Genomic DNA, 14,709 nt, shown 5'->3' on the forward strand with positions numbered 1-14,709 from the left:
GAGGATGCTGGGTAAAAAAAAAAAAAAGGAGTGAGAGGAGGAAAACAAAACATCTGTGTGGTAATTGGGCTCCCCTTAGTATTGTAACGCATACATTGACATCTGTTTGATAATTGGCTACCCCTGCTCCTCGGCGTGTGTCATGCTAAATGCCGGTTTGGTGGAAAGGAAGAGAAAGAAAGAAATGAGGAGGGGAGGGAGCTGTGGTGCATGTGAGCGTGCACATGTATTTGTGCATTTGTGTACTTCCGTACCAGCGGGGGAAGGGATGCTGAGATTTGTTGGTATTGTAAAAGCTCCACAGGTCTCACATGCACATTTAGCATCATTGTCTCTTTCATAAAAGAAGGTCCCATGTTCAGAGGGCAAGACTGCGAGCGGAGGTGTGTGCACGAGTTCACGAGCTGCGTTTAGCACGACAGATTAACAGAAACATAGATCCAAGAGCAAAGTGTCAAGTGATTGTTTACGGCCTCTTGTGCTCTGGGGTTTGCCAGGGAGCTGATTTTGAGCCACGGACCCAGAAGCAATATTAGCTGCTTCTGCAATTTGTTCCGAGCTTTAGAGGGGAGAGGCCGTCAAATTGCATAGATAAATATGTTGAATAATTAATGCGGCGCATAGTGGGGAGCTGTTTGGGAGCACACCAGAGATTGGCGGTGATGCCTGTGCAGCCTCACAGACAGTCTGTCTGTTTTAGATGAGCTGCTGTGTGTGTGTGTGTGTGTGTTCTATCCTCACCGGGTCTAAACATTACAACACTTACTCTCATCCCGACGTACGCTCAGATCTGCACGATCAATCCTCAGTGCGTGCGTCCGAGCTGTGGGTTTATAAAGTGTTTGTGATCTGAATTTTTACACCATCCTCCTCACTCTCCTCCCTGCACTTGTGTCGGTAGAATAAATGTTTGAAAACTCCTGTCCTCTCCGAAACCTTTCCATCGTCAGACATGATTTAAGCTGCTACTTAAGCGGAAAAAAAATCTAATTCCTCGTAATACTTTATAATACGCACCTATTCCATAATCCTGCAGATCTATACAAGAGTGTCAGAGCTTATAGTAATGGTTGAAGGATTAATTTGGGGATTTCTGCTGGGTGACACACGGGAAGTGACTGAGTCAGAGGAGGCCGGCCGGCCGGACCTCCAGGACAGCTAAGAGCTAAGATGTTAAGTCCCACAGGAGCTGAGGCGTTGGGGGAATTGCTCTTCCTCGCTCCGTCTCCCTCCCTAATACTGTCTAATGTGAGGGCTTATGGTGAGCAGAGGAGGAAGAAAGAGTTGTAAAGACACAGGGATTTGAGATCTCAGGGGTCTGGCGAGGACCACGAGGGTGCGATCAGCCTCCGGCCTCCTGTGAAGAAGCCAAACCGAGGCCTTTTTCTGTCTTTCCGCCTTTTATTTCATCCTCCTCTCCACCCCTCCTCCCCACTCGTTGAGGAGAGTGTGGTATTTCACATGCAGAGGTGTTTAGAATAATAGCAGGAATCACTGCTTTCATGTAGTCTCTTTTCAGTGCAGAGGAGCGCGCAGCGGTGTTCTCCGCCGTTTGATTCCGGGGCCTTGAAGATGCGAGGGCAGAGGGATGTGAAGACTGCTTATCTCTTTCTGACACAGCCAATCACGTCGTAGAATGACAGTCCGAACCCAGCTGATACCCCCCTCTCCTCCTCCTCTCCTCCTCGCTCTCTCTTTTTGTTTCTCTCTCTCTCACACACAAACAATCCATCTATCCATTTCTTCCCTCTCATCTCCTGAAATTACACTACATCCTCCCTCACTTGTCGTTTCTCCTTCTCCCGTCCTTCTCCATCTCCCTCAGAACTGTAAAAAAAAAAAAAAAAAACACAGTTGCGTGCGCCACCTTCTCCTCTCGCTCCCTCTCTCCTTTAAGCCTCCACCTCTGTGTCTTTTTCCTCCTGACTCCTCTCATGTGTGCAGCATGGGGGCTGGAGCTCGCAGCTCTGTGGGGGCAGCCCTCACCCCCTCAGATGTATGCGTGCGACTGTGGCACTCGCTGATAAACACGGGGACAGGGATGGCAGATCTCACATCTCCCACTTCCTTACTCACACTCAGTCAGGGGTTCCAAGCATTAAAAAGAAAAAAAGAGAAGCCAAAACTTTATTGCACCCTATTGGCAGTCGCAAAATGACTATTCATGTAAGCGCGGCAGTCCATCACATTCTCTCTCTCTCTCTCTCTCTCTCTTCTTTCTCTCCTCGCTCGCCTGCTGCTGCTGACTGCAGATACAGTCGGTGTGGCAGAGGAAATAGTGAGTGGAGAATATTTACGACACTGGAAACAACAGCAGCCTCGTTGTCGCATTGTGTTTGATGACACTAAAAGAGATATTTACACCAATTAGTGAGGATTTCTGCACAACGGAGGATGAGCGCCTCCAACAAAGCGCCCGGCCTCAGTTCGGACGCATAAAACCAACCGACAGATGATTTATGTTTTTTTAATGATTGCAAATACGACATCAGTTTATCTGTGTGGTGTCTACAGACCCCCCCCCTCCATTGACAGACTTTGGTCATCGATTTGTCCTTTTCCAAACAAAGACACATTCTCTGGTTCCAGTTTTCTTTGTCATGTTTCTCTGGAAACAGATTCAATTTACAAAAAACAAGAAATTCAAAGACATCAGGACATTTCTGTAATTTAAACAATTCATCGATTAATGGAAGAAAACAATTGGCAGATGAATCAGTAGTGAAATAATAATATAATGATAATAATGATCTTCTCTCTTCACTCTTTTCTTGCAGGAACCAGACAGTTTCAGCTTCCAGTGAAATCGCCACCCTTCCCTCCAGCTCTCTCCTGCCGTTCGCCGTCGAGCACAGAAACAAGGGAGGGGGTGGAGGGACGAAAGCGAGAAAGACAGGAGAGAGAGAGAGAGAGAGACGGTGGAGGGGGGTGAGGTGGCGTGACTGTTTGCTCCCGTCTCGACCACGGGTATTCTTGGGTTGATAATACAGATGTCGATGTTATTGCTTGAGAATACGCGTAGCTGAGCGGAAGCCATCATCATCGACAGCATCAAGCGTTACCCCTCCTGATGTGCAGAGCGATGGTAATCCTCCGCTAAAGTCCCACTTGTGGTCGTCAGACTCGCCCCCGTCTCTCCACCCAGCGTCCTCTCTGGCCTCTGCAGGAAGTAAGATCCTTCCAAGCGTGCATCACACACCTTTTTAACTCTGATTGTTCATCCGCTTGACAGATGCCCTTATCAGAGTGCATGGTGAAGAGGGGAATCCAATAAGTGCACATGGTGGAGGGGGGGGGGGGGCCAAGCCAGGCCGGGCCCGGGCCCCCGACGGCAGGAAGACACGACTCTGCACGACAGGACAGAGGGTCCAGCAGTCACACTCGCTCCTGTGGCTCGCCGTGTATAAGGTCACAGTCAAAGAGCAAATCCAATATCCAGACAGGCTGGCGGGCAGACAGGCGGGCGAACAGGCCGGAGGGCAGGTAGGGGCACGGGCGGGAACACATTTAGAAAGTAAGAGATAAATCTACGTCTGCTCTCAGCTGCTCTGCCGGCTGCCTGGAGGAGGGGCGGCAAGAGAAACTGAGACGGGGGACAATAAAAGAGACAAACAGGCCGCGGCAGATTCAGATTCGATATGCACGAGCACAAGCCTGTCGGGGGAAAGTAACTGAGTACATTTACTCAAGTACCGCGTTGCATTGTGGTGCATGATCTCATCGATGATCGCATGTTTGGGTTTTAAAAAGGGTTTTTATGTTGATAGAACAAATGCACGTCCCTGCACATGACGGACGTGTGACACTGGAGACGTCTCCCAAAACTACTGACTGTTCAATAATCAGGCAAAATTCTTGTAAGGGAAAAATGGAAATATTAGTTTTTTAAAACGGTCAAAATGATTGAACAGTAACTGACCCACAAGGCTGCACTGAGAATCTATTCACAACTTTTAATCACATTTTTAAGGACAGATAAGTAATTCTTTTAAATTTCAGACACGTTTTGATTATCGAAATCTTAAATTAACAATAGCTGTAGCAGGAAACATTAGATTGTATGGTGCTTTCTACGCTTGTGCGTTGTTGCCAGATGGTTTCTGAGCTCGTGTACTGTCGATACTGCTGTTGTGATATTTTTAAAGTTTCGGTTGCAGATTCATATTTTACATAGAAAAACATAAAAAGCTTCTAAAACACGATGCCGGTTGTTTCAGTCTGTTATTGAATTGTTGAAGTTTTTTATTTTCTGTCAGAAGCCAGAACAGAGAAATCTTTGAAATGTTGTTTTGTATCTTTATTAAAAAAGAAAATCAGAGGCTTTAGGAATATTCTGAAGCTTTTTTAAAACCTTCATATCACACCAACATTAAAATACTGAAATACAACAACCTTTACAAACATTCAGACTCAGTGTAAATCTGTTTCAAAAGCACAAACACAGAGAAAAAGACTGTGAGTCATAAATACTTGTTTGCATGAAATCAATATTTATGCATGAAGATATAAACAATAAGTAAATAAAACAGCTCCTGCTCATTACAATGCATGGAGACGAAGTCAGCGGGAGCAGGCAGATGGCCTGAAGCTGCACGTATAAAGTGGTTTTAAGGACATAAGCAGCATATTTTCCATATTTGCTTGTTTAAAAGTGAACATTATGTACATTTACTGCAGTTTGTGAGCGTGTAGCCGGATAAATACGTTACCAACAAGCTCTGTATCTTCACGTTAATTCAATGAGCACGTTCCATAACTGTGTTTGAGCCGATTTAAAGTTTTAAAGCAACAGTTGCAGATTATAGAAAAGTTTTAATATGAGAACGACAGGTTTGTGAAGCTGAACCACCTCAACCGTCAAATAGCAATAAATCCAAATCCCATTAGAATGAACAAGACAGGGATCAATTTACTGTTTGACTATATTTACCTGATACTTTCGAGCCGACTGTGTCGATGTACAAATATAAATTTAAACTTCTACCTGTATTTTTAAATAGTTTTTGTTCTTTTTCAATCGATCCATGTTTAAAAGCTGCAATATGAGATAACTACACTCTTCGTATTAATTGTTATTTCCGTGATTTCACTCCCCTCGTCTGTGAGACACTGGTCAAAATGGTCCATTTCCTCTCTGCCTCCACTGCTCTCCAGTTTTCAGGGAATGGGATCATATTAGTGCTTTTGTAACGGGGTGTAATGAGATTATTCAAATCCCTCTATTTCACAGTGGGCCAATGCGGTGCTGAGGCTCGTCCATGTAAAAGGCCCTTTGACAGAAACTGTGTCTCTGTGCTAAACCCTGGAAATTCCCAGCCAAGAGGATTCTCCACGCCGTCCCCTCGAGACCTCTCTCACATCAGCGCCGCTGTCTCTCTATCACCGTGCACATGCGTGTGTGTGTGTGTGTGTGTGTGTGTGTGTCTACACAATTTTTCTGTCTCTTCTTCCACACAGCAATTAAAGATCCAATTGATTTCCCTGCCTACACTGATTACCTGCTTCACTAGTTTGGTTTTTCTATGATATCCGATTAATCCTGGAACTATATTCAGCGAGGTAACACAATAACTTGGACTATAATAACACACGTATACTATAATACCAAAAAACTACCAGTTTTATAGCTGACGAAAAAAACTACGTTTCATCTGTGGCTCAGGGAAAAAACAATTTCTTTAATAGAAATAAATAACCAGCAAATTGTTTGGTAGACCAACAAATAATAAGAATAATCATTGAGCTACTGACAGAATTTTTTTAAATTTATGCTGCAGATAGTAAACCTGCAAACTCCCGGACACACACGATTCTCTACAAACTTGCAATACGACCGAAAGCTGTTTCAGACTACACGTGTTTCTTTCTCGTACAAATCTGAAACCTGAGCAATGTTGTGGGATTTGCAGAATTTAACTGCACAGCAGCTGTTAGCAAAGACAACGGGGTCAGTAACACTTGTAACTGATTCTCCGTGTTGTGTTCCACGCTGGCAGCTGAGGCTGATGCTGGTGGTTTTCTTTGTGAAGAGGATGATGTGATGAATCATCGAAGGTTACGTCATGACCAAAAAGATCAGCCAGTGGTCGAGAGCGTCTACGTCATCGTTTCCAAACCGCTCAGTCATCGCTGAAACACAAGCCACAAACTAAAACAGGCCCGGCGGGGTTTTACAAACTTAATCTGGAGTAGTCGTGCAGATTTAGCCAAACTAATCTGTTCTCGAGCGGTGGAGATGTTTCAGTCTGCCAGTCCTCAAGCTAACGTGGTTAAAAACAATACACGCCAAGTGCAGTGACACTGTGCACACACCGAACACTCCAATCACCGCATCTCCTCATTCCTCACATCCACTAAAACCGATGCTGATGATGAATCTGTTGTTTGCTCTACAATCGTCAGCTGCCAAAGCGTCTTGACGTGTGTGCGTGAGCGGCACATCAGAGCGTCAGAGTCCACCTGGTCAGCTGATGCCTCTCCTCCGTCCTCTTCTTCAGCCCTCCCTCCCTCCCTCCCCGTCTCCTCACACCTCCATCTGAAATAAACACGGCTCTGAAGCAAACACAGACAGGAGACTGTGAATGAATAAGTGCTCCTTGGTTTTGGCCACACGGTGATAGTGGTAATTTCCCCCTCAGTGAGTCACTCCATTACAATTACCCTGTAATATTTATCCAGACAAACAAAAGGCCCGATGCACGGCGGCGTGGCTGCAGGGATCTGATGCATAAATGGACGGATGGAGAGAGGAAGGGGTGCAGCAGGTATAGAAGGGTGGATATGGAGAAGTGGGGGGGGGGGGGGGTGGAGGGAGGAAATCACAGCGCAATAAGAGCCCTCTCATTAGGGCCTGTCTTTATCACTGTGCAGCTCCTATGAGATGTGGCAGATGAGAGGAGGGAACAGAAGGCCAGGAGGAGAGCAGGGCTCAGATTAGGATCCTTATTGCTATGATTATCACTGTTTGTCATCCACTGTGCACGACTCACACCTGTGGTAGATGCAGATGGGTTGGTTAGGCAGCGCCAGGGTCATCGCGTTTGTGTGTCTGTGTGTGTATGTGTGTGTGTGTGTGTGTGTGAGAGAGAGAGATGTGTTTCTGCATGAAAACGTGTGTGTAAGCATTTGTGTGTTTGTAAAAGAAACAAAGATTACAGTTCATGTCTATGTGCAAAGCAAAAAGGAAAAAAACCAGAGTGTGAGAGGAGCCGTAATTACAGTGTGTGTGTGTGTGTGTGTGTGTGTGTGTGTGTGTGTGTGTGTGTGTGTGTTGTGTGTGTGTGTGTGTGTCTGTGTGTGTGTTTCTGGTGCAAGGAGGGGGCACACGTGAATGCAGCCGCGGACACTGTTAGAATGAACAAATAGATAAAGATAGAATTAAATAAATAAGTAACAATCACATGCATTGCTCTCGGTGCCTGGCAACCGGATCTCTCCGTTGCCTTGGAAACAGTTGCTACAGAATGTGAGGTGATTGGCAACCGTGACAACGAGGAGGGAATAACATTTGACCCCGCTTGCTGACGAGGGGAGGTGAGTCGGGGAGGGGGGTGGACGGGGCAGGGGGGGAGGGAAAATAGAGATAGAGAAGAAGATGGTGGCAGATACGAGTGTGTTTAGAAATTCATCCTCTGAAGCCGCTTCGCTCTCACTCCTTCCTTAAAACACACACACACACACACACACACACACACACACACACACACTCGCTGATGCTGTAACACCATGCATTCAGACTCACACAAGCTCGGTGCTTTAACATGCCAGCACTCATGCCAGCTGAAACTCACACTCTGCCGCCCACCACCATAACACACACACACACACACAGACACACACACACACACACACACACACACACACACACACACACACACTTCCAGGCCCAACACATCTCCCATCACATGCAATATCCGCACAGGGTGTGTCTGCATGCAGCTGTGAGTGTGTGTTACTTTCACGGGAGTTGTTCACCACACACACACACACACACACACACACACACACACCTCAGATGTAACCTGCACTATGTTGTACAGTGAATTAATCAGGAAGCCATTGTTTGCTCCTGGAGCGATTGGATGTGAAACAGACGACAGCGTGAAATCACAGCAGCACCAGGAGGAACCTCTCTCTCTCTCCCCCCCTCTCTCTCTCTCTCTCTCTCTCTCTCTCTCCTCCTCCTCTATTTCCCATCCGATTGCACTTTGTGTCTTTCCATCCCTCTCCTCACTCGTCCCCTCTCACCGCCTGGCTAAACTAATAAGGGTGTGATTAATGGTCTGCTAATTGCTGTAATCTCAGTTAATTAGAGTGGAGATTCTTCAGTGGTGGAGTGCTTAGGGGAAAGATGCATGTTGCACTGATCTGGAAGGTACAGTACTGGCAAAACTCCACGTAGACGGAAAGAGAGAGACGCACTCGCAGACACGGCGGCGCTGAGCAGCTCTCTCTCTCTCTCTCTCTCTCTCTCTCTGAGCCATTCACACAAATGAGTGCAGAGCCTGATCACAGCTCCAGGAAACAATTCCACTGTCATTTTGCTTAATTTTGAGGAATTCATCAGAGAATTTGCTTTGTTGGGGCAATAACTTCTGCTCAAACCTCACCACGGTTTGGTTTTCCATCGGAAAAGAGAGTATGCGCCATTATCTGAGAGACAGGGTTGGACAAAATAATTTAATATGACCGAGATAACTCTGATTCATCCTCCAAACACAGTCGGTCAGAGATACAGTAGATTGTGGTAATGCACCTTGACGTTCGTAGCCGACCGCCAATAAACCGAGCAAAGAACTAGGGTTACAACACACAACCTTTTATTATTGAGTCATCTCTCAATTATGTTCTTAATTGATTCATTCCAGGAAATAGCAAAAAAAAACCTCCCATCATATTTTCCAGTAAAAAGATTTCAGGTTTAATATCACAGACGACTGAAATAACCGGTAAATATTCTCCTTTGAGAATCTGCGACCAAAGTATTCATTTAAAACAACCGATGGAGCGTTAACTGCTAAAAGTTTCAACATTGTGTATTTGTATTATTCACACGTGGGAACATAAGGTGGGATTATTTTGGAATTCACAGTTTCACAGATCAGAATTTGTGTTGTGTAGATTTATTATCTGCCCACAAATCACACTCAATTACAACTTATTTGCAAAAACATTTTTTCAAATATGTTTTAAAGGAAGTGCCTCTCTGGACGGATTATTTCTTATTGACATAATCTTCTCCTACAATTAATGAACGTGGAACAGAAAGTCGCTGAACTGTCGATACAGAGCGCGTCAGCAAAATGTTAATTAGAGACGTGATGAGTTTGTTTTCTGCTGAAATATCTGATATTCTAATTTAATATCCATTGGTGGTGATAAAGCAGCATCACACTTCATATGGTTTAACACGATTATCACAGTTTGAATTATTGATTAGAAATAAGAAATACATATCTGAAAATAAAACAAACATACACACACACACTGTGAGTTGTTTCCTTATCTCTATTCAAGAGCATGAGTGTGAGAGCAGACTTATTGATTTCACATTCTGAGTTTTTCCTGAACCCTGCGCTTGCACTCACACAGCTTGTGCTCAATCTGTGCGCTTGTTGCTTCGACTGATTTCTTGGTGCTGCAGCTTTAGCTCTCGAATAAAGAAACACACACACACACACACACATTAACGACCTCTCTCAAACTTCTTCAGCGTAGATGTTTTAAATTCCAGTTGAGACTCCGAGGTTAAATATAGATTCCATAAACCGTAGAAATATGTTTAAAATGATGCTCGAGACGTCCTCGGTTTTCTGTTTGAAGTCACGGAGCAGCCATAAAACAATGATGCCTTGGGTTTGAGACTTTGAATATTTTAGTTTGTGTGAAATACGTTGGAACATGAAGATCCAGAATCTGCAGCAGCCGAGTTTTTTCGGGAAAGGAGAAAAAATATAAACTTTAAATTCACTTTCTCAGGGAACGTGATCAAACAGACCTCAGGTTATCGTTCGTGCTAAAAGACGTCTCGTACACTTTGATTGGAGCTTTTTTAAACCGGTCAGTGTTTCGTGCAGTTTTATTTACATGTAATTGCTGCATCATTTTGCAAAGGTAACCCCCCCCCCCGCACACACACACACACACCACGAGGCTGGTGTGTCTTTGGAAAGAGGTGTGAAGACTGGAGCTGCAGCCCTGAGGTTATACATGTACCCTGTGTCACACACACACACACACACACACTAGCTGACACATGCACACACACTCTGATAAGCACACACACACACACACACACACTCGGAGCAGATGTGGCGGTGTGGGATGCACATGTAGCCTGTGTCTCGCCTCTGACAGTGAGGTGGGCTCCAGGTAACCCGGAGTGACAGCTAGGTTTCTGCAGGACGCTGTCCAGACGTGTGAGGGGCGGCACAGCTGGACTGGCTCCCCAGATGTGGCAGGATTCATCAAACACACACAGCGTAAACACACACACACACACACACACACACACAGGCACCAGATGTGGCAGCGGGAGTCATAACACAGAAGGCCCCAGCTGTTCATGTGTCAAGAGGAAGGAGGACCAGCTCCTCCTGTCTGATGGTGCTCGTCAAATGTCCTGGGATGGAGGACAACTGGGGTTAAATCACACTGACAATGGTGACCTGTCGGTGTAAAGCATGACGAGTGTGTGTGTCTGTGCGTGTGTGTGTGTGTGTCTGTGTGTGTGTGTGTGTGTGTGTGGTCCAGGTAGTACTGCTGTTGTGGGGACCTCTGTTTACGAAGACACGTTGTGGGGACAAAATGCAACACTCAATCATGATATGTGGTACATCGTGGTACTTGTGGTACATCGTGGTACTTGTGGTACATTGTGGTACTTGTGGTAGTTAGTTGTGTGTTTGCGTGGGCGTAGAATAGAATAGAGCACAAACTTATGGATACCCCCCCCTTTTCTTCTTACGCCTCCACTCACACCAACGCTCACTTACTTACTGGGACCTGCCACCGGCTGCTCTGCTTCCCATCCCAGTCCGGCTGCTCTACATGAGCACCTCATTATGTAACGTAGCACGGAGCTGCATGTTAAAGTTCCTCGCTGCAGGAGAGCGGCTCTGTCCGGTGGGATTTACAAGTTTTCAGATGATTTTCTCACAGTTTCCTCGGCTCTCTGATAAACACAGCACTGGACTGATGGAAGTCTTCTCCGAGCATCTGCTCTTTGGGGGCACGGCATCGTGTCTGCCATCTTGTGTGCATTTTCAGAATAACAACCGCTTCAGATGAACTGATGCTGATGAAGAATATGGATTTTCATTTTAATACGTGATAGAGAGACGTTTGTTGCTTGGGACTGAACAGAATCTATGAGCTGTGATGGACTGATGAGAAAAACCAAAGTGAAAGATGTGTGAGATTTCTTCGTTTAAATACTTATATCACATATTTGTATTCTATCTGTCTGACATTGTTTCCGTCCTATGTGTGAGTAGGATTATAACATTTCGTCTTCCGCAGTCCGTCTGTGACCAGAACCCTTCAAGTATCTGTGAGGAGCTGAGGAGGCTGCAGATTTATTACATCTTCTTTTAGTCTGGACGGGCAGAAGCAGAGAGCGCGTACACACTTGCTAATTTGGTATTTTGAGTCACGCCATAGCCTTGGATGATTCGTCAGACTCCCTGCTGGAAGAAAAACAAACACCGTGAATAATCATTACAAGTGTTACTGACCCTGTTGTCTTCGCTCACAGCTGTTGTTCAGTTAAACTCTGAAATTAACAATGACACAACTGTTTACAAGCACAGGACACAAAATATTACTCGAGTAATTTGCCAACAATTCCTGCTCCTGTCAGGTTTACACGCAATCAGTCCTGCAGGCACGTTTTCAATCAGTGGGTGATTTGAACTTCTTGTCTTCTGCACTTCACCCACCTGCGACCAGGACACTTCAAGGAAAGTGTCTGTGAGGAGCTGAGGAGGCTGCAGCTGAATCTAAAACCTCAGACGTTAAAATAACGGCACCTGTGCTCCGAACGGCAATATCACTTAATCATTGGCCACATGTGTTCATTTAGCAGACGTATTATTCAGAACATTTGAAGTTTCTCATCATATTTGGTTCTCCCAGCAGCCCCCTGGGGCTGAAACACCGTCACCACATCTCAACCTTCCTCCCACGGCTGAAACGCAACAATTAAGACTTAAGACACGTTTAAACTGCATGTTTATTTGTTTGATTGATGGATGTTTTTCACCCACTACCTGCAGTACGGCGCTAATTAGTCTCCTCCTGAGACAATCAAATATTTTAAGCCGTGGTAAGTTCAAACATTGCTCAGAGGGCCCAGGGGAGGTTAATAATTACTGTAATTGACTTAAGACGGCAGCACAATGATTTATTCTGCCAAGTGTTTTCTTGGGATTACAGCTAATGTTATTGTATTGAACGTGTTTAAAACTCTCCTCATATAACGGAGAGCAGAGGAAAACACTGGATTAGTGAATTAATTAATAGTTGAATATTTGTTTGTTAATGCTGCAGAAATAAAATTACAAAATAAGAGATATGTTTTATTTTATTTTCCCTTTTTCTGTTTTTGTCCTGAAACAGACTGTTCAGTATTTTGTCTTCAGTACATTTAACCATTTCAATTGTAGTGTTAAAAAACCTTCATCGCTTCTTTGTCCCGTGTGTGTTCCATGAGCGCTATCCAGGTAATTTCGTTATCCTTTGTGACCTTTTCCCCGTGTCTGATTGTGTTTTATAGGTTATCTGAGAAAAGATCCAATCAAGGCTCCGAACGCCTCTGACCTCAGGGCAGAGCCGCTGACATTTCCTGTGCGTCTGGAGCTCTGTCTCATGACTGCATTTATTCCGCTGGAGAAAAGACAGCCAACGATGCCCTGCTTTTGCTCGAGTCTAATTTCTACTGAAGCAAACGAGCATCAGAGGGAAAAAAAATCACATGAATCCTGAGTTGGAGATTTTTTTTTAAAGAAGCTCAGAGTAAATGGTCGTGCACAGAAAGAGGAGTGGCCAAGGCGAGGATTCAGGAAATACTGAGGTCATCATGAGTCCAACTTATATTTGAACGAAATACAAAAAATACTATTTAAAATGCATTTGTTTTTTATGTTGAAACGTAGCATCATGATGATACTGTCTCTGAAAGCTACAGATGCTAGCTTCAGCTCTTGTTGTTGTTGTGTGACACGACGTGAGATGTGTGACATGACGTGTGACACGACGTGAGATGTGTGACGTGTGACGTAAAGCAGGTCGTAAAATTCCACATTTGGCATCAGACGTTCATTTTAGCTCATAATAAATGTGTGAACTATCAAAATGATTTCAAATCTGTTATTTCACGGTGGAAATCATGTTGCTTCGAGCCATCTGTCACCTCTGGCCCTTACACCTGAGCTGCTGACCCGTGACATGAGCGGTTTGTCGACGCCTCCGATGCTCGACTTTTTCTTTGGGTGGAGACGGACACGACTCAGCGGTGGAGTTTGTTCACTTCACTTCACTGCATCTTCTCCTCCGTGTGTTTTATCGGCTCACCTCATCATGAGCAAAGGTCTAAACCACAAGTATATATATAAATATAAATATATATATATATATAAACTTCTCTGCTCGGCATATGGACCTCCACTGCGGGGCAACTGTAAAAGCAATTAAATCTTTGTTCTGGGCTACAAGCCAACCACCTCTCCCCTTCCAGCAAACGTTGTCAAGGTTGAAAAAAAAAGAAACCCACTTCCCACGGTATTTATGCTTCATCTAAACAGAACCAACATGGATGGCACCGACCCAGAGACCCGGGCTGCCTGCAGAGTTTTGCCCTTCATCCAGTCTCAGACCCGGGATGAGAACAGCCTTCAGGCCTGTGGTGAGGTGAAGTCGCCTGCTGTATTAAAATGTTCTCCTGATATGATAAACAGTGCCGTTGTTGTTGATCTCATTATCAGCATCATTACGGGTTAATTACTATAAGTCACCAGGGACATCAGATTTTCCACGCTTGAAAATGTAAATTAACTATTTGCTTAGTGAGTCTGACAAAGTTAATTCAATCAATCTGGTAACAGAAGCTTTATTTATTTTTCTTCATTGAACCGGTTAAAGGGTCTTTAACTGTATTCAGACATGAACACCGGCGTCGGCTCTTTTCACTAAAAGCTCTAAAATGTCTTTTTTAGCCTCTTGTGCGAGTGGCTCCACTTTTTCACCCTGAGACATTTGTATTGTATTTTACATTTCAGTTTCTTGTCCGTCACATGTTTGCAGCCTCATCAACTCTGGAGTTCAGTGTTTGTCTGAGAGCAGCTTATATTAGTCTGATGAATACTAACAGTCACTAATCTACATTTTAAAATCCAAACGACAACATGAAAAACATACAGAATCACGTGACGCTCATGTGATCTGATGAACAACATTTTGGGATGGAAGCTAATTTTCTTCCTTGTTGAGAGCCGGTCGAGAAGATTTACCTCTTGTGTGTTAAAACTGAGGCGTCACACAAAGAATCCACCGTCCTGCACCTTGACGCTGAAAAATAATTTATTAAATCTGCTGGTTGCCTGGAATATTCAAGGTGATGACAGGATGAGAAGAAGTTACTGCTTCACTCCAGGAAAAAAAAGTCCAGCTCATAACAACCCAACAAAAAACATAAAGAGTTGTTTTTTGCAT

This window comes from Paralichthys olivaceus, chromosome 5 (genome assembly GCF_024713975.1).
Source record: "Paralichthys olivaceus isolate ysfri-2021 chromosome 5, ASM2471397v2, whole genome shotgun sequence".
Classification (NCBI taxonomy): Eukaryota; Metazoa; Chordata; class Actinopteri; order Pleuronectiformes; family Paralichthyidae; genus Paralichthys; species Paralichthys olivaceus.